Raw genomic sequence first — 24722 nt, 5'->3', positions numbered from 1 at the left:
ATAATATATATAATATTTATAATACCACCTACCAACCTTCCTATATAACAACTCTCCCCCTCACTCTATATATATATATATAATATACGTGCACCGAGCAGTCAGTCTCTCCAGTTTTTCCCCCCCAGTTCGTCTTATTATTGCTGCCAAACAGAACGCAAAACTAAACGAAACGGACGACTGGCAAAAAAACACACATACACACACAAGTACAATAATATATATAATATGTGTGTGTGTGGACGTTAAAAAAATCCTATCGCTAGCAATTTCACTCCTATACACATTAAAATACGCGTCTATATTTTTATTATGATAAACGCGAACGCGCGCTAGCTTATGAGAGAAGAAATGTAGAGCGGCTTTGGCGTTCGATTACGGATCATATTAGATTGCTGCAGCAGCAACCGCGCCGTCCCGCGCAGTAGTATACGATATATATATAGAGTGGCTGCCGGCATTAATTAACAAACGAAATACATTAAATAAAAAATCATTTCGAAAGATATAATATTATATTATATACGAGCGTTTAAAGGGCGATTGTGCGTAGCGTATATATAGCTGCTGAAGTATATAGAGTTATACATATATACATATATCAGGTATATAAGTATGTGCACACACACACACACACACACAACCGTCGCGGAGGTCAGCCGAATATAATATAATACATAATATATACATCTGAGCAGACTAATTACTTTTCGATAACGGGCTAATGGGCTCCAAATGCCACCGCCATCTCAGTCTTAAAGCCTCCGCCGCCGTGTCCCATCACTATTATATATATATATTTGTGCACTGTACTTAGATACTCGCATATATATATAGGTATTTATTTTTGTATGTGTATATATATATATATATATACGTACCTGCCGTGGAGGTTTTATTTTCAATTTACCACTCTGGCAAATGTATATCATCGTCGTCGTATAAGTATAATTACACAATTGCATTAATCACGGGCTCCCGTGATTGTATATACACCATATGTGCCTATACGTGCATATATATATATTTATATAATAAGTTACTCACGTGATGCTTGTATAATATCTTATAATAATAATAATACTTACGGCTATCACATCAGTGTGTAAGAGGACGACGACCGCCGAGAAATATAATAATATAATATTTTTTATTTATTATTTTAACAACATCAGCCACTCTTCTAGCGATGTTATTTCTTGTAAAATTATAGATGTTTGAGTATATATATATATACGCTTTACCTATGTATGCGGATGACACGATGTCTATTTTTCTCTAGTCGTTACAATATTATAACGGTGAAATTGCGAAGACGGCCTCGATGTGGATACCATACCTACATAATAATATTACTATATAATTTGCTGTAATGTCGCGGCGAGGTACGAATGATATTGTTTTTATTTTCGAGGATTCTGAGTGGTTTTTTTTTACGGTCATGCGTATTATCACTTTTTATGCGCGGGTAGAACAATTTAAAGGGAGCGCCAAAAAGACTGACGCAACAACTTTTTGGTTATAACATTTTGTACGGTTGGATATTATATAAAGAGGTGATTTTGCGAATTTCGCGTTAAGTAGTTCTCCGTTAAACAAATAAAATCCGTCAAATCCACCCATATCGTTTATTTATACTTATATAATTTAATGTTTGAATTGAAACATTCTTTTTTGGAAATCAGAAAATAAATAGAGTTTGAAGTAATTGTTGAAAATATTAAACATTTTTGGATTAAAATAAATATAAAATTTTAAATATATCGTATAACCGTATAAACAGTATACTGGTGTAATTTAAGTCTTTAAATCTTATAATGTTATTCATCAAACTAGGAAATCAAATAAATGTAAGTACATTCATACAATAAATTAAGAACTTTTTAAATCGATTATTTGATCGACTGTTTAAAATTTGAAAATCTACTTTTTATCATATATTTCTACTAGCAAGAATCGTTTGTTTTCCATTTGAAATAATATAATGTACTTCATAATTTTAATTTTTCAGACTGAATATTTTGATACGTATTTATTACCTATAGCGATATCACGAGCATATTTTAAATTCAATATTACTTATAAATATTTACACGCAAATAGGTATACAGTATAAATGTCTGCAGGATCCTACTCAGTGTAACTTTTTGATTTATTTGTATATAATTTATTTACAATTTATAGTTTGAGCCCTATAGATACAAAGATGGTATAATCACGTGGTTAAATTTACACGAGATAAAACTAATAATAAAATGTTTAAGTAAATGTAGAGAGCTATAATATGAACTAGTTTTTGGAACTTTTATTCTTTATACAAAAAGAAAAAAATAATAATGGCAACAAATAATTATGTACAATTGAAAGTATACATGCACTAATAAAAAGTTTTATCAAAAATAAGAAAATCTAAATATAGGAAGGAGGGAGAGTGCGTTGATGATAAGCATTATAAGAGCCTCAGTGGCTTTTTCACGTGATTACTTGTGAATTGTGGAGTTCCGTGGAAGGACATAAATAATTAACGGTGAACATAAACAAAGTTAGTGAAACAACAGTAGAGTAGACTACGTTTTAGTGTTGGATAACTCACAGAAATGTCGTGCTTAAATTCATACGTGCACAGTCAGCCAAAATGGGACTAAATCAAAATTATTGGCAACGACGGTGTATAGCGTATAATCACGCGAGAGGACACGAAACACACAAAATAAAGCTGACTAACACCTTAACGATTTACGCCGGTTTCTCGCATACCGTAGATGAAAATAATCATTAGCAATACTGCATTATTATAATACAGAGGTCTCAAATAATTATCGACCGTAGAGGAAAAATTATTCTTGATATTATTATTATTATAATTATTATTCTATCCTAATGATCAACACTAGCTGCAACCCGAAAGTAATAAAATATTATAACACGATGTATGTACCTAGTATAATATGTGTGTGTGTGAATAATATATAATATAATATAAATCGTTATTTTGTCGAGTACACATAAAAGTACGGCCCGAGGCGATCGTCGTTATATTATTATATTTTATTACAAAAGTGCAAATGAGTATAATATTGTGATTATCTGACAGTTATACGACGGATGTATATTATATTATATGTAGGTATACATATAGATAACACGTGTAACTGTTTAGCAGCTCGTTTCGCGGTGTATAATAATATTATTATTATTATAATTTTTAAAGCAGCTAGACATTTAGAATTAAACTTTTCGTTGTTGACGTTTTCGAATTAGCTCTAGGTACCTACCTGATAGGTATACTCACAATACTGTAATAATATTATATAATTGGTATGTTTTATATGGTTACCGTTGCAGTATACCTACGTAACCGACGAATGTTGCTACAGTGGTTACATTCACGCACAAACGCCATGAAAATAATATATTCGACATAATTGGTTGTATTATATTTTATATTATTGATTGATAATAATAATAATAACCCTCCTCGGTTGTTCTATACCACATTGTTTAAAACATAAACTCGTCTAAAAAATCTATGTAGAATAATTGTAACGCGAGCTTACAACATCATCATATTGTTATGCGTATAGATTATTTTTCTTGGATTTTGTTTTGAATCTATTTCGCATTTGTCATATCACATTATGTATACGCGCGAAGAGGAGTATATTGTGCAAACTTTTTTCACAAAAGCGTTTTAACACAAACGTGGTGGCCTCTGTGGTTTACTTAACTTAATAGTACTTATACCTACCTACCTGATACACGCCTAATAGTTTACACGTGTTTTTCTGAAGGTTATTTCGTTAGAAACGTTTGTTGTAGGCCATTGGCCAAAACTGTTTTATAATAAAACTGTAAATTATCATACTATAATCTACTATTCATTTCATGTCATATACATTTCATAAGTTATAAATTATAATAAAGGTACCTTGCCGGCCCACTGTTGTGTGTATAACATTTGTTGTTAACATTCCGATTTCATATTTAATCTAGTAAAAGACGATACATGCATTAGTATCTTTTGTAGTATACATTTGAAATTTTAAGCAATATTGTAATAATAGATTTTTTTATTTTGTAAATATAAATATAAATATAAAATTTAAAAAACGCAATACAAACAGAGTATTAAAGAAATAATAAAAAAATTACCTACACACTTGAGCTATAAGCTTATGGTGGTGTAGGGAGTAACATTGTATAATATGGTTCTATCTTTTTTTTTTAAATCCGTATCGAAATCTATAAAACTGCTGCGATATTAAAATCTTATAAATTACAGATAACAATAAAAAATCAACCATTTCATAATGCGCGATGCAGAGTTATTTGATTTAATCTTTTGAAATGTTCAATCTATTTTTATATGATTATAATATAAACTATAAAAATAATTATTATTCTCGGTAAAAGCGCCTAATTATCATAAATAAATAATAATAATTTACAGATTAGGCAATAAAATATATGTTATAATAAGATTATTTGTATATTTATTTTTAATTAATTAAAACGATATAAATGATTATATATAATAATCACTAATCAGTTGAATTATATTAATCACGATGATAGTTGATTATTAAAAAAATAAGAAATCAAAAAATTATAATGGATTTTATGTTTTTTAGTCTTTACGTGACAACGCCGATAACCCATATATACATTTAAAACGTTTGTTTGTATATATATATATATATATATATATATATATATATAGGTATCTATTTTTCAATATGATATACGATGATATGCATATCCATATGTAAATATTCTAGTCATTATCGCAACCAATACTTCCCAGGATAGAAGTAATATTTAATATATTCTGATATTCGTATTTGTATATAATAATATTATGTATAGCCACACTATGTTATATGGACAACTGCATTACGTTTAATGAAGTTTATTGTCATAGTATATTTACGGCAAGTTCATCTATATATCATCCATATATTTCTACAATTCAATGTTATGCATATTATTATTTTTTTTTTTATTGAAGTAAAAGACTTCAACATCCCAGGTCATTAGCCTAAAAGTAATTACAAGTTAATAATATTATGGGGAGACATTTCTATAAAGGGGGATGTAAAATATGCTATGTACAATTTTTTTTTTTCATTAATTTTGATAAACCTATATATTTGTGAAAAAAATTATATATATTTTTGTAGTTCTCTTCTCCCAGTGCTTGATTCATCGATGATGGATTTCCGAGGATTTTTTTTTTTTTATTGATCAAATAAAAACTCGGCAACTACATGGCCATTAGTTACAGTTGTGGTATGTTTACATGGTTTAAGATTTTTACAACATTTTTTTTTTCATTTTTTTAATTTTTAATTTTTTTTTAATTTTTTTTTTTCCGAGGATTTGTTATGCATATTATATTGTATTGTATTAAAATGATCTATTGTCGGACTTGCTCAAAACATTACTTTCTATAATGTGTGAATACTTTGACGTAACTGCACATGAATCGCGCATCCGAATTCGTTATTGATAAGAATAATATAATATTAACGATATAAAATAGGCACGCACCTATATCGCATTGACACATATTTTTAGGGTCGTCACGTCACGGAATAATAAACTCATCTGGTCATATAATAGGACTTAGAACGAGCGATAAACACTGAAAACACCGTTTAATGTGATCAAGTGTGAAACCATTTATGCATAATATATTATCATACCTATATCATAAATAACACGATTATTATTTTGATTTTGAATAATTTTATCCCGCGAAAGGTAATAAAATAATCCCCGAATATGCGCAGCGTAGTTTTATCATCAGTTGCCCAATAAACCAGTATGCCGAGTTCTAAATCAATAGAACAATATATCATTTAAGCAACGATGTAGTTTATAGGCAAATGACGCTCCGTCAATAGATATACAGACAAATTGTAAGCATACCTATGAGTTAGATGCAATTATATGCGAATAATATTATGCTGAAATGTAAGCTTTTCTAATTTAATTAATAAATTATATAATAGAAAATCACTCGGTGGCGGTTTTTCGGATAACCGTTAATTAATGAAATAAAATAAAATAACGCAATTTTTCGGTTTAAAAGTATTTTGAGGCAGTAAGAAAAATAGGTAATCGATTTTTTTTTAAACCTTATTCGTGTACATAAATTGGTTAATAAGTAGTAACAAATTACTGTATTATATACACATATAAATTTTTAAGTTACAAGCTCGATAAGAGGTTTTAGTGTACCAGCTAGTTTGCTTAGTCTGTGGAAACGTTAATTTAATAATTTACAACTTACTGCAAGTCAGAACGTCAATAAATCATTTTTTTTTTATTGTTATAGCATCAACCTCAAAATTATAAGCTTATATTAGACTATATAGTTATGTACATATGGGTTTTTTTACAATGATGTTTAAAAAAAAATTAAGTTAAATAATACATCATTATATTTTGTAATTTGAGTCAAAAACTTTTCAAATGTTGATATTGTGTAAAGGTTAGTGGGTTAGTGGTCATGATATATATATATATATATATATATATAATAAAAGTAGTATTTACAAAACTTAAAAACAGAAATATAATTATTTTGCCTAGATAACACAAATTTTCAGCACTTGAAAAAAAAATTAAAAACCGTGTAGATTAGCATTACATTATATTAAAGTCATTGAACTATTCGTTTTCTTACAAATAATAGTATAAAATCAGTTATATTTATAATTGTTTGAATTATTTAATAAACGAACACTGCCGTATATAATATAATAAACCAGAATAAAAATTATGTACTTATTAATCGTACAGATTTCGTGTAACAGCTAAGTATAGGTAGGTACATGCGTATAATAATTTTGTCAAATCCCTTCCGAAAATGTTTTTATCCCACCATATATTTTATATTCTATTTTAGTGTACAGCAAACTGCGATATAATTATAATATATTATGTACGTAAGCAATACGGGTAATATGATATTATGTACCGTCGCTTGTACAGTAGTACCTACCTATATACATTTTTTTTTTTAATCTAGATTTTATACAATCTGTACATAAAAAAAAAATTACAATAAGCATAAATGATGTTATTTTTTAAAATTATATATATATATGTATATTTTAGCTTGAGTGTCTTGAGGGAAGTCTGGAGGAACCAACCAGCGAAGGCACTTCGGTGTGAATTACCTATATACATAATATACTACTATAATAGTAGCTACCTGCAGCAGACATGCAGCAGCAGTATATAAAACTGCTGTTGATTACATAGACGGCGTGCAGCAATATCATGAAATTGGTAAGTATATATAGGTATTATGGCATTATTGTTGTCTCCCAAAGAACCCAGCACTGCAGTAATTATCGTAATTTATAATTTATATATATTTTTGAGCATAAATCATGAAAATATCACAAACGTGGGCATAATATACATGTGTATGTATCTGATATTCGTAAACCTATCTTTTTATAGCCACTTCGCATGTGTAGATAGTTTTCAAAATAATAATAATATATTATACAATAAATGCATTTGTCTTTAAAATAAAAACCGGCAATTTTTCTGCGCACGCGGTATAATATATTATTGTCGACAAAACAAAAAAAACACCAATTATCGTTTTTCCCTCTTTACTTTTTCTGTCGCGCGTACTACGTTTTACCTCTTCATCTCTGCTGCCGAGCACTGTGTCTGAGCGTGTACCCGTATACCGTGTATATAGGCGATACATAAAACATATATATTACATATTATGTACATTGCAGACATTGTCGTCGGATAAAAAACTTTGTTTTCCTCACGGTATACACGCAGCGTATAGTACCTACGTATGATATGTATAATGTAGGTACGTATCTCTCGAGTATACGTCCGGCGACCGATGTGCGGGCACGAGGTGCACTTAACCTTAGTAAGCCCGAAAAAAAAACACTACTTATAAGAGCACGAGAGGAGAGAGAGAAGACGAAAAAAAAATGGTGCCGCGTCCCCGAATTGCTGCTTGCCGCGGCGGAGGTTGTCACGAACCTAGAAATGCGATTTCACACACACTCGCAGATAAGACGTATATACGCGTATAGCTATGTATACGCGAGTGCGTTTATATGAATAAAAACTCGTTTTTATTATTATTATTTTTTTTCGTATTTATTCGTTTCGGGGCCCCCACAATTTACGACTTCTACCGGGCGAGTAAATAATAATAACGACGACGATGACGACGAATAATATATAATATAAAATAACGGCCGAATCTGGAAAGTATCGATGGAGGCTGCGCGGCGGCGTTAATAGTTCCACGCACCGCGGCTAATGCGCGTCCTGATTTATTGCCGCCGCGTTGTCTGCGCACGAAAAGGCGAGATCAGGTTTGCTGCACGGTCCGGCCCCGGCGACGAAGACGGCGACACGCCGCCGCCGCGTGATCACGAACGTACATACGTCGCGGTCGTCGATCGGATGACACCGAAAAATAATAATATATATACGCGCGACGATCGTGCTTAACCTATACAGGCACCTCTCTTATAAATAATTGTATTTTCTACAATCCGATGTCAATTTTTCTTTTCTTTTCTTTGACTTGTCGGACACTATTATTGCCGTTTTCTCCTTGGTTAAAAAAATCAAAAGAACGTCTCCACGATAGTTTCAAAGCGTGTGCGTATATATTGTATATTAGTCTATTATTTAGTCACGGTAATGAAGACATGATATTATCATCATTTTATGTATATAGGTATGAGGTAGGTAATAGGTATGGTTGAAGTTCTCGTAATAGAGTCAGAGAGTGACTTTTTATAGCATATAATATTATAATGTAACGAAATTTCTTCATCGAAATTTTAAAATTAGTCCGTTGTATTTTAAATCTTTTTTAAAAACGGCAAAAGATTTTTTTTAAGACTACGCTGCAGTAACACATTATACACTTGCCTACTTCTTAGCTAGAAATTTCTTTTCTTTTTCTGAAATTTTTTTTCTTAAAAAATCACACATGCATAAAATAGCATATTTTTATACAAATATCGAATTTAGATATTATGAATTTGCTGCAGGTTATTATTTTCATAAATAATTTATTTTCGGTTTTTATCAGCTCTTCTATACATATAGGTGTACAAAATAAGTATAATAATTTTGGTTTATAATCTGATTTGATATTTTAATAATATACCTACCATGATCTATTTTGATATTTTTTATTTGTACAGTTCACGAACGGATACCTCTTTGGAATGTAGCATAATGTACAACTTAATATAAACAATATTAAATAATATTATTGAACTTTGTTCTTTGAGTAATTTTTTTAAATAATATAATATTATGTATTAAACATGATTAACTTGTGTTAAATTTTGATACTTTTACTTAGGTATATTTTAATTTGTTTAAGAAATATTAGATACTTATATGTGCTAATGTGCACGTAAGATTTCTGATGTTTAAACCTAAAGTCACTCAAAGATATTCGAAAATGTACACTCTTTATATTTTCCATTACTATTGATTGAGTTTATCAATAATTCAAGACTAATTCAAGTACAATACTACATTTTCTTTTTTTTTTTTTTATTAGGGTTAAGGCTTCGACAACTAAGGTCATTAGCCTGAGGAACTGTAAGGGAAGGTACTGTAGGTTTTTTACACGTGGGTTTTTTTTTGGCAGAATTTTGAATGGGCACCCGTAGGTTTCTGCCATGCCCGGTTTGGGGGCGGCGGCCTCTCTCTCCAGACATCGCGAAATGCCCAAAGAGCGATGCCGCCCGTGACCAAGATTCGAACCGGCGACTACGTGCGTCGCAAAAGACGCCTTAGTCCGCTCGGCCACTCCACACCCAATACTACATTATATAGATGCCAATATAAATATATAATAGTTCAAAGATATATTTGTCTATGAATATAAATATCTCAAATAACTATCGGCTATCAACACTTTAGTAGGTACCTATACCAGAATCACTTATTATGTCTAATTTGTATTTACGAATTCAAAAACACAAAATGATTACAAAACTGTAAATGGTTTAAAAATTATTGTTCCATACAAATTTCCATCTCCTGTAAACGCTCATCGCCTTCTATAAAATTCTGAAAAAAATTGTTCCGAGCTTGAAAATATATCGAAATCAATTTATTATAATTGTTTGATAGTTATACAATTTTAATATTTTGTAGAAAACGTTTAGTGCTTAAACTAAGTTTAGTTACTTTAACTTACGAAGTTACATAATGTACATATATTGTATATAAACATATAACATGAATTTTAACTTAACTTAATTTTTTCTATAGTTACTTAACTAGTTAGTAGCACAATTGTTAATTTGTCCGGTCTTGACTTTATATTGATATTTTGTACATAATTGCGCACTCCGTCCATATACGATCAACCCTCCGAAGGATTACGACACACACCCACACACACACACAACACGCATATTATACGTATATTATGTGTAACGGGAACGCCAATTCGTTACTCATCCCCACCCCTTCGACCCGTCTAAGGAACGTAACGTATTTATCTGTTGAACTCGTTTAAAACGACTTAATTTATGAATCAACGCGTGCTGCAGCCACGCAGTACGCGTATATTATAATATATTATGTTTACGCGTTTATCATATTATTATTTTATTAAAACGTTTCTGTGTACACTCGGAGAACCTCTTGTGTTGAGCAAGGTTCGCCCAGAGGGTGGTGTGGCTACAGCGATGTATATTTATATAAGTGACACGCAATCCATACCCGAAAGGATATGACTGCCTTGAGATAAACGCACATGTTTATATGCATACACGATATACCTATACGTATAAAATATACAACTACGAAACGTAAAAAGAAAATCGTTCAACACTGTTCGGAACCGATACAAAACAGTTGCAAGGGTGGTCGATTGTCGGTCATCACAATCGCGATTGTCGACAACCGATCGCTTCACAAAAAGTGTCTGCCAATCAAATATAGCATATATATATATATATATATAATGTATGTAGGTATTTATTAATTGTATATGATTGAATAATGGCGTATAATGCAGCAGGCTTACGGACTACGATTATTACTCTTTTTTTTTTTTACTGCTGCCGAGACTTAGAGAGATATAGGTAGGTACAATTTATAATACCGTATAACTATTTTTCTTCTATATATGCATAATAATAAACTATACCCTCGTTGCAATATAATGGTATGCGTGGTTAACCGATAACCGTGCTGTATACATCGCGGTATGGATTAAGTTTCGAGATGTTTTGACTTTACACCCTTCACGAATTCACCGAGACGAACACCACAAAATATTACTCGTCACACAATATAATGTTTTATAGTACCTACATAATACGACATCCAACGACACTGTATACTTGCATATTATGAAATATCACGTTAGAAATTCAGAATCGCATCATCTATACCAGTGGTTCTCAAACTGCGGTACAAACGTATAGACAATTAATAAATTAAAATGTTTCTATTAATGTTTGTATATAGAAAACGGATTTGAAACTATTTCGTTTTTTATTCGTAAAATATATAGGTATTATATGATATATATATTATACCGTTAAATGCACTTAAGTTATTGTTGTAAAAAATGTATCGAAATTTCGAATAGTTCTGTTTTTTAGTAATCTCTATACTGGTACAATATATAATGATACGTAGCCGATCCACAAAACACAACGTTTGAGAATCTTTGATCTGTACAATTTCGAGATTTTCGGATTTACGAGTGTTTAGAAAGGGTGGGCGGGTGTGTGACACTAATTTCACTACAATAATCGTCGCGTCGTCATTTATTGGCGGACAAAAAGTGTTGATACTCTGTTGTATTACTGCACGCCAGTAGCGGATCTGAAAATCATTTGAAGAGGGGGCGAATTGGTATCATAGATTGATAGGTAATAAAAAAGACGTAACTGAATACACATTTCCGATTTTCATATTAAAAAAATTACCTTTTTTGTATCATTTATTCATAAGTTTAATGTTATAGCTATGACTTATGAATTTCATATTCTTTTTATCATACGGCGCTATAGTTAGGTTAGGTTAGGTCGCCACGTCGCCCCCCCCCTCAAATCTGCCACTGCTGCACGCGCGCGTCCGAGTTTTTGCGAAAAAAATTATCACACCGCAATATCATTATATACATCCACCAGAATACGCGTAGGTACGACATTTTATTATTTTAATATTAATATTATAATGTCATATACATATTATATAATTATAATATTATATTGTTTAACACTCTATAGTGCGGGGGACGACGATAATGCATCATGATGGTGGTGACGGTGCGCGGCCGGAACGGAACCAGTTTGGCGCGATTTCATTTTCACAGACTCGCGGGGATCGCGCGCGCGCACGTGTAATAATAATAATAATAATACATTTCGAGCATAATAGAAACCCGGGTGTGTGAGGGTGGACGTGCCGGTACGCGCGCGTGCGAGTATATTCGTATTTTTTATAATAATATGCCGCACGGCTTGTTGTTGTTATTATTATTATTATTGCAACGTCGAGAGGGACACGTGCCCTCCTTCGCCGCCCTCGCAGCCTTCTTACGAGATTACGTTTTAACGGTGTACGGAAAGAAAAAAAAAAAAAACTCGCAACGACAATATAAAACGTATTCTATAAAGAGCGGCGGGCGTATACGCGTGGTATATCGTACGGGAAAACGGTGAAAAGATTTTTTTGTTTTCGATTGAAATTTTTTTCGGTTTTTTTTTTTTTTTTGTTGTTGTTGTTTGCTCGCGTAACGGTCGCCGCAGCTGCAGCGGGCGCGCGCGTGTTCCGTCAGTCGGACGTGCTCTCATCACGCCTTGTTGGGCGCTCCTGCCGTATCGGTCTGGCGCGCGCGATCGCCTCCGTTTACGACGATTTATTGTACGTGATATATCATTTTTTTTTTTTGCTACGATATTATATACGGGTTGTTTGATAATAATAATTTACTTCGGATGTATACACACGTATACTATATTATGTAGGGCAGATTTTTTTTTTTTGTAACGCGACGACCCATTATTGTACATCAGTCGTAGTGTTTTATTTTTCGTATAATAATATACAATACACAATATATAATATGTACATGAACAATACTTAGTACCACGTGGCTGGCTACAATATATTGAATTATTTTATTGTTGTGAATATACCTAAGTTTTAATTACCTATATAAATATACTACCGTACGAAAGTTCATGTAGGTACATTTAACTCTCGACAGCTGGCACGGTTAGAAAAATCTAACATTCAACTTATTTTTAGAATATCACTTTAATCAATTGAATCAAAGATAAACACCCCTTTATCCAATGCTCTGTCTATATAATCATGAAACTAATGACATCATAATAATAGATAATATATTAAATTCTTTGACTGTGGTTTTTCTGCGAGAGATGGGTGGGGGGTGGGGGTTTCAAAATTATTTCACATAATATGTCTATAGATTATATAATGCGATGAATATAAATTATATAAAAATTGAATTTGTACTTCGATGTAAATCAGTAAATTAATAATATATATAGCTATAAAAAAATCTAACGCTTGAGTGATCCTGGGTTAAAAAAGGCGATTTATATAACATATTATGATTATTAATATATATTTTAAGTTTAAGTTCATAGAAAATACGTTGGAATTGGAAATGTTTAAATTTTAACTGTATATTGTATTATATAATATGAAACTATTAAATAAGTATATGTACAAAGATGAAAGAATTGACATGAACTTCCACTAAAAATATTTTTGATAACAAAAATTTTATCAAAGTCAATATGATTATTTTTGTGAAAATATTATAGTGATAGAAAATACCATCTATGATTAATTATATTAGTTTTACTGTGGAGGGGTTTATCAAAATGTCTATGCATCGTCAGTATGTCACATAGTAAAATAAAAAATTATATTTAATGTATCTTTAAATTGCGTTATCACAATTCATATTACTATATTAGGTACTAAACAAGAAGTTGTAAACGCCTGACTCGTCCGCTAACTTTTAAGTAAAATGTTACAAATCAACCATCTCAGATTTTTTTGGGTACCTATATACTCGGTAATTTTAACAAGTAACTAAACGTTAAAAGTGTAGGTACTTAAAACTGCATTGGGTACCTATATACGGAAATATCAATTAGCGAAAACGCTTTGTCGATAAGTCACTGTTGTGCGCAGTGTTTACATCATGTCTGCGACCGAAGGCGCATATTACCTACATATACCTTCATCGTAACGGAAATAATAATAATACATTACGATGAGTGTGCCGCAATATATATATGTATATTTTAGTGATATTAAATAAATATAGGTACAGCGCATTTAAATGTTTTTTTGTCGCGGCGCATACACAATATATATATATATATATATATATACCAATCACCATAACATATTATAATACGTATTATATATTATGATGACTGCTTGCATATATATGATCCGGACGAGGTATATATATGTATACCTTTATATTGTTTTATGGTTGAACATCACATTATACATCACACCTGTAGTAGGTCCCATACTCGCACGCGTCTCCGAGCTAATATAAATACTGCGATATGTTGTATACCTACATATATGATGTTATATGCAGAAACGAGAAACCCATTATAATAATTATCGGAAAGAATATTAACACTGTCACACGCGAGCGTACATATTATATAGCTGGTACTGTGTTAATATTTAAATCGAGGCTTTATGCACCGAGAGAATATTCGTGTCTATATACACGACTCCTGCAACGTGTTGCAGAGAGGCGCGTACTGCAGCGGTGTATTGTGCTCACACACTCACATTTTGTTTGCTTGATTTGTATTCTCTTGTCGGCACACTTATTGCCATCATCACACATATGCCTACACGCGTTTATATACACGTGTAGGTACGTCGTCGTCTGTGATGCGGCTGCTGCTGCTGCTGCTGCTAGTGTAGTACAAAGCTGAAGGAGACGTTTGTGTTCGGTCGGTATAATATTATTATACATAGGTACGCGCGCATGCATACATACGTATATTATAATGGTGGAATGCAGTTTTTACTCGGCCGTGTTTCGGTTGGGTTCGTGTTTTTTTTTTTATTTTAATTTTCACAATTGTATTGTTCTCCTCCTCCGCGCCGCGCAAAGTTGTTCGCATCGTAAATTACAACACGGTCGATGGACGACGGCCCGGGCCAAATTAATAGAGACGTTGCTGTTGCAGTCTCTTCGAAAAACTGGGTTTTCTGAATAAGGACACATCGGGTGTGTGTATTTATTTTGGGTGATAAGATCCGCGAAGGGAATTTCGACAAAACATTTTACGGGCCCGAAGTCCAATTAAATACGTTTGCAGTGTATATGTACCTACTGCGCGAATAGGAGAGAAAAAAAAATGTATTACTTCCTGTTGTACCTATATAAATATATAGGTGCACGTGTACTGTTTAAGTATATACATATATATATATATATATATATATATATATATATATACCCGTTATACACGATGTCATCGCGATATTGACTTTGCACGCTGCAGCTCAGTATATTATATCCAGTAAATGCACCTACAGGCCTACAGCACGGTAGATATAAATATATATACAGGGTGATTCTTTCATCAAACAACACTTATATGTATGGTGACCAGATATTAAAAGAGAAAAAACAGTACATTATAATATAGGCTAATACATTATGTGTATATATATATCAATATAATTACCCAACAATATAACATTAATTTAAATTCATTTATTTATTTTTAAACATAAATATGCATCACAGATTTTTAATCTTACTAACAGTGAAAAATAAAATATGTGTTTTTATATATAGGTAACTATTCATTATGGATCTTCATGAAAAACAAAACTTATAATAATAAATACTTAATAAAAGACAACTTTATAGAACTTAGATTATTATTATTATATTTATATTATTATTAGATAGTATCTAAAGCCGTGATAACAATATTAACACTATATCACGGTACCTATTAAAACTTTTTTTTTGATGACAGCTTTTTTTTAAATCCCTTAAATTTGAATTTAGGTAATTTTTTTTCCATTTACAATTATTAAATTATTAAAAATAAGTACATTCAAGTATACTTTGACCATTTATTTAGGACAGTAGGACATGTTACCAAAAAACAGTACTGTCCTTATAAAATAAGTACGTCTGGTCACCATACTTATATGGTGTTCGTGTGTAAATACCACCTAACATACACCTATAACACACAAACACCACCCAAAACCACCCAACTTTGGGAGGCTATATTAACGAAAATTGAAAATTTAAACGTAAAAATTCATTGAAAAAATAGCCTTATTAGTTTATGAAATTTTAAGTATAGGTTGTCATTTTAAAATCAAAAGTTGATAATGGTTTACCTGATAAATATAAGGGTTAAAATATTTTTAAAAAATATTTAGTTCTAGAACAAGATGGATCTAAAATTTTGAAAAAAAAAAAATTGAAAAAAGTCAATAGTTTTTGAAATAATGAGTGTTGTTTGATAAAAGAATCAGCCTGTATAGGTTGTTGGTACACGTGACTTCGATATGCTTTCGAGATTTATTGATCGATCCGACGGACGTAATACGTGTACGACGAAAGCTTCGATAAATATTTATGTACTTGCGGTTAGTTCGTAAAACGAAAAATTAATATTTATTAACGTCTTACAGTGTATATGTATATAATATGTTTATATATATATGTCACACACGTGAAACATATATAACGCAATATTATATATTGAAGTAGGTACCTAGGTATATAATAATAATATACGTTTATAACCCGTAATCCTTTGAAAGTCAGCAGCTGCATATAAGATATAACGCTCAGCTGCATATATACCATCATATTATTATATTACATAGATCATTATATAAGTATAAATATTATACGATAGTATAAGATGACATCGCGGGAGTATATTATATTATGCGCTTACAATTAAAAAATCATATTTGTCAATATAACATGTAATATTATATTTGCAAATCTATTGCAATATATATTTATTATTATACTATATAATATAATAACGAGATTTCATCGGAACAACATGATGTTATTGTGTTTATTGTGTTCAACCATATATAATAGATATATATATATATATTATTATGTATTTTATTATATTGGTACGGGTTGTTAAGAACAGCTATGTAGTGATTTCAACAATGATTATAAATAATTTATTATAATTCGTATTTCGTTTATCTTTTAGATAGGTTTTTTCGCTTTTGCTTATACTTACCCGATTTTGAATATCATTAAAATTTTTAACGCTAAAATTCTGACGTGAATTTTTTTTTATGAATTGGTGATTTTTTTTTTTAAATTTTCTATAATAGGTAAATAACTCTTTTACTTTTTAGTGTAATGATGATGAGATTATACTTTAAACTATTAATTAAACTATACATTTTAACGAAATGCAGGATTTGTACGCATCTATAGTAATATCATCCAACAGGTTAATAATTGATCAGGACTGAGCGGAAAGTGGAAGTGGCTATTTCTTGTTGATAATAAGTACTTGAATTCTGAAGTCTTAAAAGGAGGTTATTATTTGTTATACACCACGGAGCGGAGACAATTTGACGAAGACTTGCAAATGGACTAAGAAGCCTTAAGCATTTTAAGATTTGAAAGTTTATAGGTGAACTCCACGCTTGAATTCCTCACAATTTTGATTTATAACCGTTTATAACCCGATAGTAACGTATAATTTAAACGATAATGAGGGAATGGTTATATAACTTTTATTGGCTGAACTTTATTATTGAAAAATTATAGAAAAGATATAGAAAACCGTATAAAATCGGCCGTTTATCCGTTTATCGGAAACCAGTTTTAAATTTTATTAAATAATGTATTTATTTATACCTATATCATGGTATAAAATATGGTAAAGGAATAAATATTCTTGGGTCTTAGCTATTAATACGACTTATTTTTCACATTATATTTTCAGGTAAGCGAAATTTCTAACCAATTATAAATCGAAACGGCGGTAATTATATCACAGCACTTTATTCACTAGTCATTTTATACTTATTCGAGCATTCGAAGATATACTGCAGACAGTAATTAAATCGATTTAATTATATTATTATTATTTGTCATAATTTATTAACTAATGACTAGTCTTAAAGAATTCCCAGTAACTCTAATCCGTCCACATTATCGTATAGGTATAATGTTACAATGTACGAGGCAATTACTGGTCATGATTTACATAATAATATAATGGGTACGATATATTTTTTTAAATACAGCAATACGAAATCTAGTTTCGGCGGAAATAATAATAACGTTCAACTATAAAATTTGTCTTTTAATTGCACTTTTAAGGCGCCTACTGCAAATTATCACTCCCGGTTTTTGACGAGTTGCAGTTAAGTATAAATGTTTATTCGGATTGATGTTTCCATATCAATTAGAACTATCTGCAAGAATATTACACGTATTGACGTATCCATATGTAGTACCTATAGTTTATTTTTAGCGATGTAAATTAATATAGGTATGTTTATTTATTTTTAATACGATTTCGTATGAGCTCGTGAAATCTCACGCGCCCGGTATGATATACGTAATAACCTATACCATGTAATGTATACCAATACTCTGGTAAGTGGTAAGGTATTAAAAAACTAATACGCGTTTATTCGTTTGAATCGAAAATCCGTATATAGACATTAATATTGTGTTCTCGATTACCTTCACACCAATAATCACACATTAGGTATATGCTTGGCTTATATTATACATACATATATCGTGTTGATAAAATATTCCTCATAAATGTCGAGCGATTTGTTTCAGATGAGCATATAATGCGATTCGCGTAGAGAATTATCTAATAATATAATAATACTCGTACGAATTTATTGATTCGAATCGATTATTATTAATTGTAGGATAAATAATTATTTGTCTAATTAACCGTAACACGATTTATAAAACATGATGATTAAAATAAAAGAAAAACGTTGCAATCCACCAAATGTTTTTCGTCATTGTATATTTTGTACGTGGATTGCTGATGACGTTATTGGAATTTGCAAACACTGGCTGATGACTGCAGTTCAGATATCATACTGCAGTGGCTTAAATTCCTGCAGCTGGCTGCAACTACTACCTATCTTATATTGTACCGATGTGACTTTGTCGAACTGTTATCCAAAATGTTATTCTTTATGGTCGACGTTTTTCTCGTTTATAATCTCGTTATAATTTTATTAGTTTATGGATTTATATAAATGCATGCGAAACTATAAAAATATGCTTTGAAAGTCGTTAAAATACGCGACACGCCTATTATTTATAGTATACTATAATATGTATATAATAATTTATATATTATATATTTTAAAGAAATTTTTAAATTAACATTTTGTTCTAAAAACAAATATGTAAACGAAGCAGTTAATTTATTTCAAATTTTCACGTTCAAATAATACTCGTTTTAACGTTAAATGCATTTTAAGTTATATGTGCTCTCACAATCGAAAAACATACGAAATAATAACTTGATATCGCGGTGTTTTTTGTAAATATATTATGATAAATCAAAGTGTATTTTGCTATTAAATGTTTAGAAAAAATTTACAGAAAATCGTTTTTTTTTACGTGATAAATAACTTAAGAGTATTTTTTTACGATTTAACTACATAACATATTATGTTATATTTGATTCAAAGCATATTATTTTTAATGTTTTAGAATTGTAGACATACATGCAGATATTAGTAGGTTAATATTGAAAAATAAATAAACATATTAATCTCAACGTGCGTGTATATATATTTAAGAAAACATTTTTAAAATTATAATTTTGTTGCGTAAGTGCAGATGCGTTCTATATTACGTGATTATTAAACTGCTGATGATCCTAATATTTTACATCTATCAGCTACAATTATTGCGTTAGTGCGATAAAATTATATAATTATTATGCTTATTATAATAATACTCTAAATTGGCGCAATTTTAAAAATAAACACACTTCCATAGTATTATAATATATACTATATCCACCGAATTTTGGTGCACATATATTTTGGTATTTTTTTAAGTGATATATACGCAGAAATTCGGATGCTAATAAAAAAAGGAAATCGAAACATATGTATATCATATTTTTGTTAACCGTAGCGTGACGTGGGTATAATACATATATATATAGTGGCCTTTACTTTTTGGATTGACGCGGTGCCGAGATAAGTACACCTATATAGATTTGTATATAGCATATTATACGAGTCGAGGGCCGTCTCGCCGAGAGAAAGAGAACGGTAGATCCGTGTTAATTGCGAGTATGGGTTTAAATGCATGAGAAAAAATAAAAAATAACTTGTTTCGACCCCCCTCCCCCCCGAAAATGTAGGTACGATACGCGACGAGAGTGTTCGGTGGCTGCTGCTGCGGCGGCGTCGGTGGCGATCCGATAGGGAAATGAGATATTATAATGACGCGCCCGCTCGGATTTATATATTATTATATAGGTACGTTCATTCGTTATTAATATATATATATATACCGACTGACAATAATGTATCGATATTATTCCCGAGGCCACCCAAACTGGCTACCATTACGCCGATTTCCGAACGGACGGACGGACGGCGACGACGACGGGGGCGTCCGAATCGAATAGTAATAATAATGATAATAAAAACCATATATAATATATACGCACACACAAATACTGTCCGACAACAATAATAATAATAACAACAAGTCCGTCGTCGATTGGTATCTGTACTGGGCATTAAACACTTGTTCGTAACCTTGTCCGAATGCGCGCCGCTCATTAAAACCGCTTCGTGTATACCTAATATACACCATAGGTATAAAGTACCACCTATATTCACGTGCGAAGAGCATACCAGATACCGGGTGCTCCGCCGCCGCCGCCGCCGCCTTCCCGCGGCTTCTGTTTTCGTGGCCCACTTGCAGGATAGGTACTTGCGCGCGCGTACACACACACACACACACACACACACACACACACACACACACACACACACACACAATACCGTACCTATATATTATATAGATGATAATATTGTTATTGTATAGTTTACGACACGCCACGCACGTATGGTATATATATATATATATATATATATATGTACCTGCATCTATATAGCACTCTATACGCGATGACTATCTGCCGTCACACCGCGTAAACGGCCGCCGTGTGTTGTGTATAAATAATAAGGTCGACCGATAGTAATTAACGTCCTTTTGATAACGACACTATTTATAGTATATAAATTATCCCCCCCCCACACTTATCATCGTCCCGCAGAATCGGCCGGTCCACGGGATTCGGTACACGATATTATATTATAGCTCGCACATGTAATAATATCGTATTGTATTATTGTTGTTATTCTACATTTATTATGCACAATACATCATGTAGTGCTTACCAACATAATATAATAATAATACGTATGTTTAACAATATGAATGTAAACCGAGAAAATACCTCAACGCCGACGATTATTTTAGTTTTTTTCGTAAATCTTATGCACGCAATGCACCGTCTCACTATAATAGATATTATTTATTAAATACGACCTGTAGGTGCATATATATATATATAGTATATACATATTATTTAATACTGTACACGTACCTAATACACTTTTATATTGTATATTATTATACTTAAATACCTATGGGCGATCATGCACAAAGTATATATAATACGTATTTGTACAACGAAGTATAGGTACTCATATAATATTATGTATTGCAAGAACACACGAGGTGTGATTCGTTTAACCACCTGTGTATAATTTCCTAGACGGTTGTTTTATGATTTTTTTTTTTTGTAAGTAATATAAGACACTATTGTATTACATAGAAACATTTTGGAAAAAATAAATTTCCATTATTATATGACATAAATGAAAATAAAATATAGTCATTACAAAAAGATTGATAGTAAAAAAGTACATAATATCAATTTATAAACAACTCTTGCAAATATGGTTATAGTAAATGAAATTAATTAATCGATGTGATTCTTGTATACGGATCATATCGGTGACTCCTATCATCTGCAGGTGATGCGTAATAAACACTAAGTAGGTACATTAAAACTATAAAATAAAATTTTTTTTTTCCAAAAACACTGACTCGTAAAATTAGTCTAGTCAGTTGGACTTCAGTTATGAAACGAGTCCGATAACATTCGTACAAGTGTATAATAAATGATGATGAGGATTTAATGCGTATAAAAACTCTGTATACATAATATAATATAATTTACATATTATCTGGCCGGATAGAACCCATTACACGATTTATCACCAATCCGCAAAGACGACGTCGCCTTTCAAACGAATCGACAATAATTATTTTTGGAGATAACATCGCCGGTTTCGATTTCACGATTATTTTGAACGCGAAGTGTTTTTCATTTTACCATTATTAATGACACGGCCGTTGATCGATCGTATCATTATAATGCATTATTATTGCCGTGTTTTATCAATTATCTTTATAATCGATGATGGAAATGATAACTATTTACTATATAATAAAAAAATATGCTCTACCTGTTGCACATCTCGACGCTAAAGACGTCCAATCAGAGCGCTGCCATTCGTTTTACGGCACTATACAGGTTGACGATCATATTATAACGCAATCAGTTTTTTATTGTTTTTTAGAACGGTGTACCATGATAACACGGGTCATTCGTCGGAGTCTGTGAAAACCTGAAGTCTTCATACCGGAAAAGTCGCATCGCCGATCTGTGCTGCAGCCACTTTCGTCTTATCGTAGAGCTAAATCAATTAATAGACGTGGTGAGATGTGGCGAGGGCGAGGCGCTACTCAATAATCATGACGAATCGACGAGAACCACTTGTAGCTAGGTAGGAACTTATGTAATAAAAATTATTATAATCCGAGACGATTGCATAACTTTATAGCCACGGCTGGGTATAGTCTTAACTTCTTGAGAATTAGAGATTACGGTTACGATTTGTTAAATATAATATGTATATTAATGCCACCTATCAACCAACATTTATTTATATAAACGTCATCGTCAAGCGCATGTAACGTCATAGAATACGGTATGTTTGTGTAATTATGTAGGTATATATAATATTAAGACTATACCTATACAAACAACGGCGGCATTTGAGCACCAAAGTCTGGTTGGAATACACATTTTTTTTCAAAAGAGTATCTTTTTTTTTATGAGAGCGAGAGAGAATGTTATAGGGAGACGATTTTATCGCGTATTTATATCTCATTATTACTATTTTGTAATTGTTTTAAAATTATTAAGTCTCACCAGAACGTCGTCAATGGACATTAAAATACGTGTAATGTAGTTAGTATCATATACCATATAATATTATGAATAAGCAGGCCACCCCACATCAATATATTTTTGGCCTTGGTACAGTACTATAAATTCGAGCCCCGAACATTTTTCTAATTTTATTTCTTATTTGCGTGAACGCCGGACGCCTCAAAATTCAGTGCTGCAGTACTACGGGTCCTTATGAAACCTCCCCCCCCCAACGTGTGGGGCCCTGCAGTGGCGTATTTGAGGGAGGGGGGCGATAGGGGCGATCGCCCCCCCCCCCCCCCCCCCCGAGAGATCTTTGAAAATAATATTTTATGATTGTTGAACTTATATAAGTGTATCTAAATATTTTAATTAATAAATAAATAACATTTTTTGGATGAGAAATTTTTGTGATAACTGTCAACTGATAATACATATTATATCGGATAAATCGGATTACTGATTAGTGATTGCTCTATGATACGCAAAGATGGAACATTTGGCCCGAGGACTGGGTGACGTAGTCGTGCCAAACGAATGATGGAGCGGAACGTCACCTGTCGAAATGGTTACCTAAATGGTTAGGTTAGGTTATAACTTGAAGGGGGATACAATTTTACTTCAAAATATGTATTAGTCGAGATATTTTACTCGAATATAGGGTAAACGAGATTCTAGGGGAATAAAATAAAAAATCAAGTTGTCAAGTTTTTCGAGTTATCTCGACTGTATAAAGCTTTACTAACAACCTTGAAACAAATGTTTTAATTATTCGGAATGTGGCATTTGCTTAATCGCTCTGTATTTAGTTTTTAGTAATAGTAGTTATATTCTCTCTTTGTTATTTTTGTTTACTACTTTCCTCGACTTCACATATCCACTTTTTGGCTTTTCCAATCCTTATTACTTATATCCTTATATTAGCCATATCTGATACTTTATATTATTTTGTCAATAGGTTAAAAACTTGGCTGAGATAAAAAATGGGCCAGGATCGGCTTACAGGGTTGGCATTTATTATTAAACATTCATAGATCTATAGAAATAAATGTTGATGATGTAACTGATCGATTCACATGTCTTAAAAAAAGAAATATAGATTTTGTATTGTAAATAAAAATTCTTTAATAAAAGTGCTTAAATAAATAATAAAAATGCGTTGTTTTTTTATGTCTAAAAAAAATGTTTTTAATTGGTGGGGGTGGTTTACTCCTCTTAATATCGCCCCCCCCCCTAGGTGAAGGCTCAAATACGCCACTGGGGCCCTGTGAATAAATATTATGTTTAGGTGTTATAATTTAAAAATAATAATACATAATAATATTA

At 31.5% G+C, this 24722-nt stretch overlaps 1 long non-coding RNA gene across 2 annotated transcripts in view; it reads left to right on the top strand.

Moving 5' to 3' along the window:
- The window catches only part of LOC149056761 (uncharacterized), a 101334-nt gene extending 76861 nt beyond the window's left edge, over positions 1-24473 (top strand). For both annotated transcript variants that reach the window (XR_016191252.1, XR_016191253.1), the window contains 2 exons: positions 22762-22968; positions 24355-24473. This is a non-coding gene — a long non-coding RNA (uncharacterized LOC149056761). The remainder of the gene's footprint in view (positions 1-22761; positions 22969-24354) is intronic.
- Positions 24474-24722: the final 249 nt, after the last annotated feature.

Source organism: Diuraphis noxia, unplaced genomic scaffold (genome assembly GCF_037042655.1).
Source record: "Diuraphis noxia isolate RWA-SAM2 unplaced genomic scaffold, SU_Dnox_SAM2 contig0003, whole genome shotgun sequence".
NCBI lineage: Eukaryota > Metazoa > Arthropoda > Insecta > Hemiptera > Aphididae > Diuraphis > Diuraphis noxia.
This window is presented reverse-complemented; position numbering and strand designations above follow the sequence as displayed.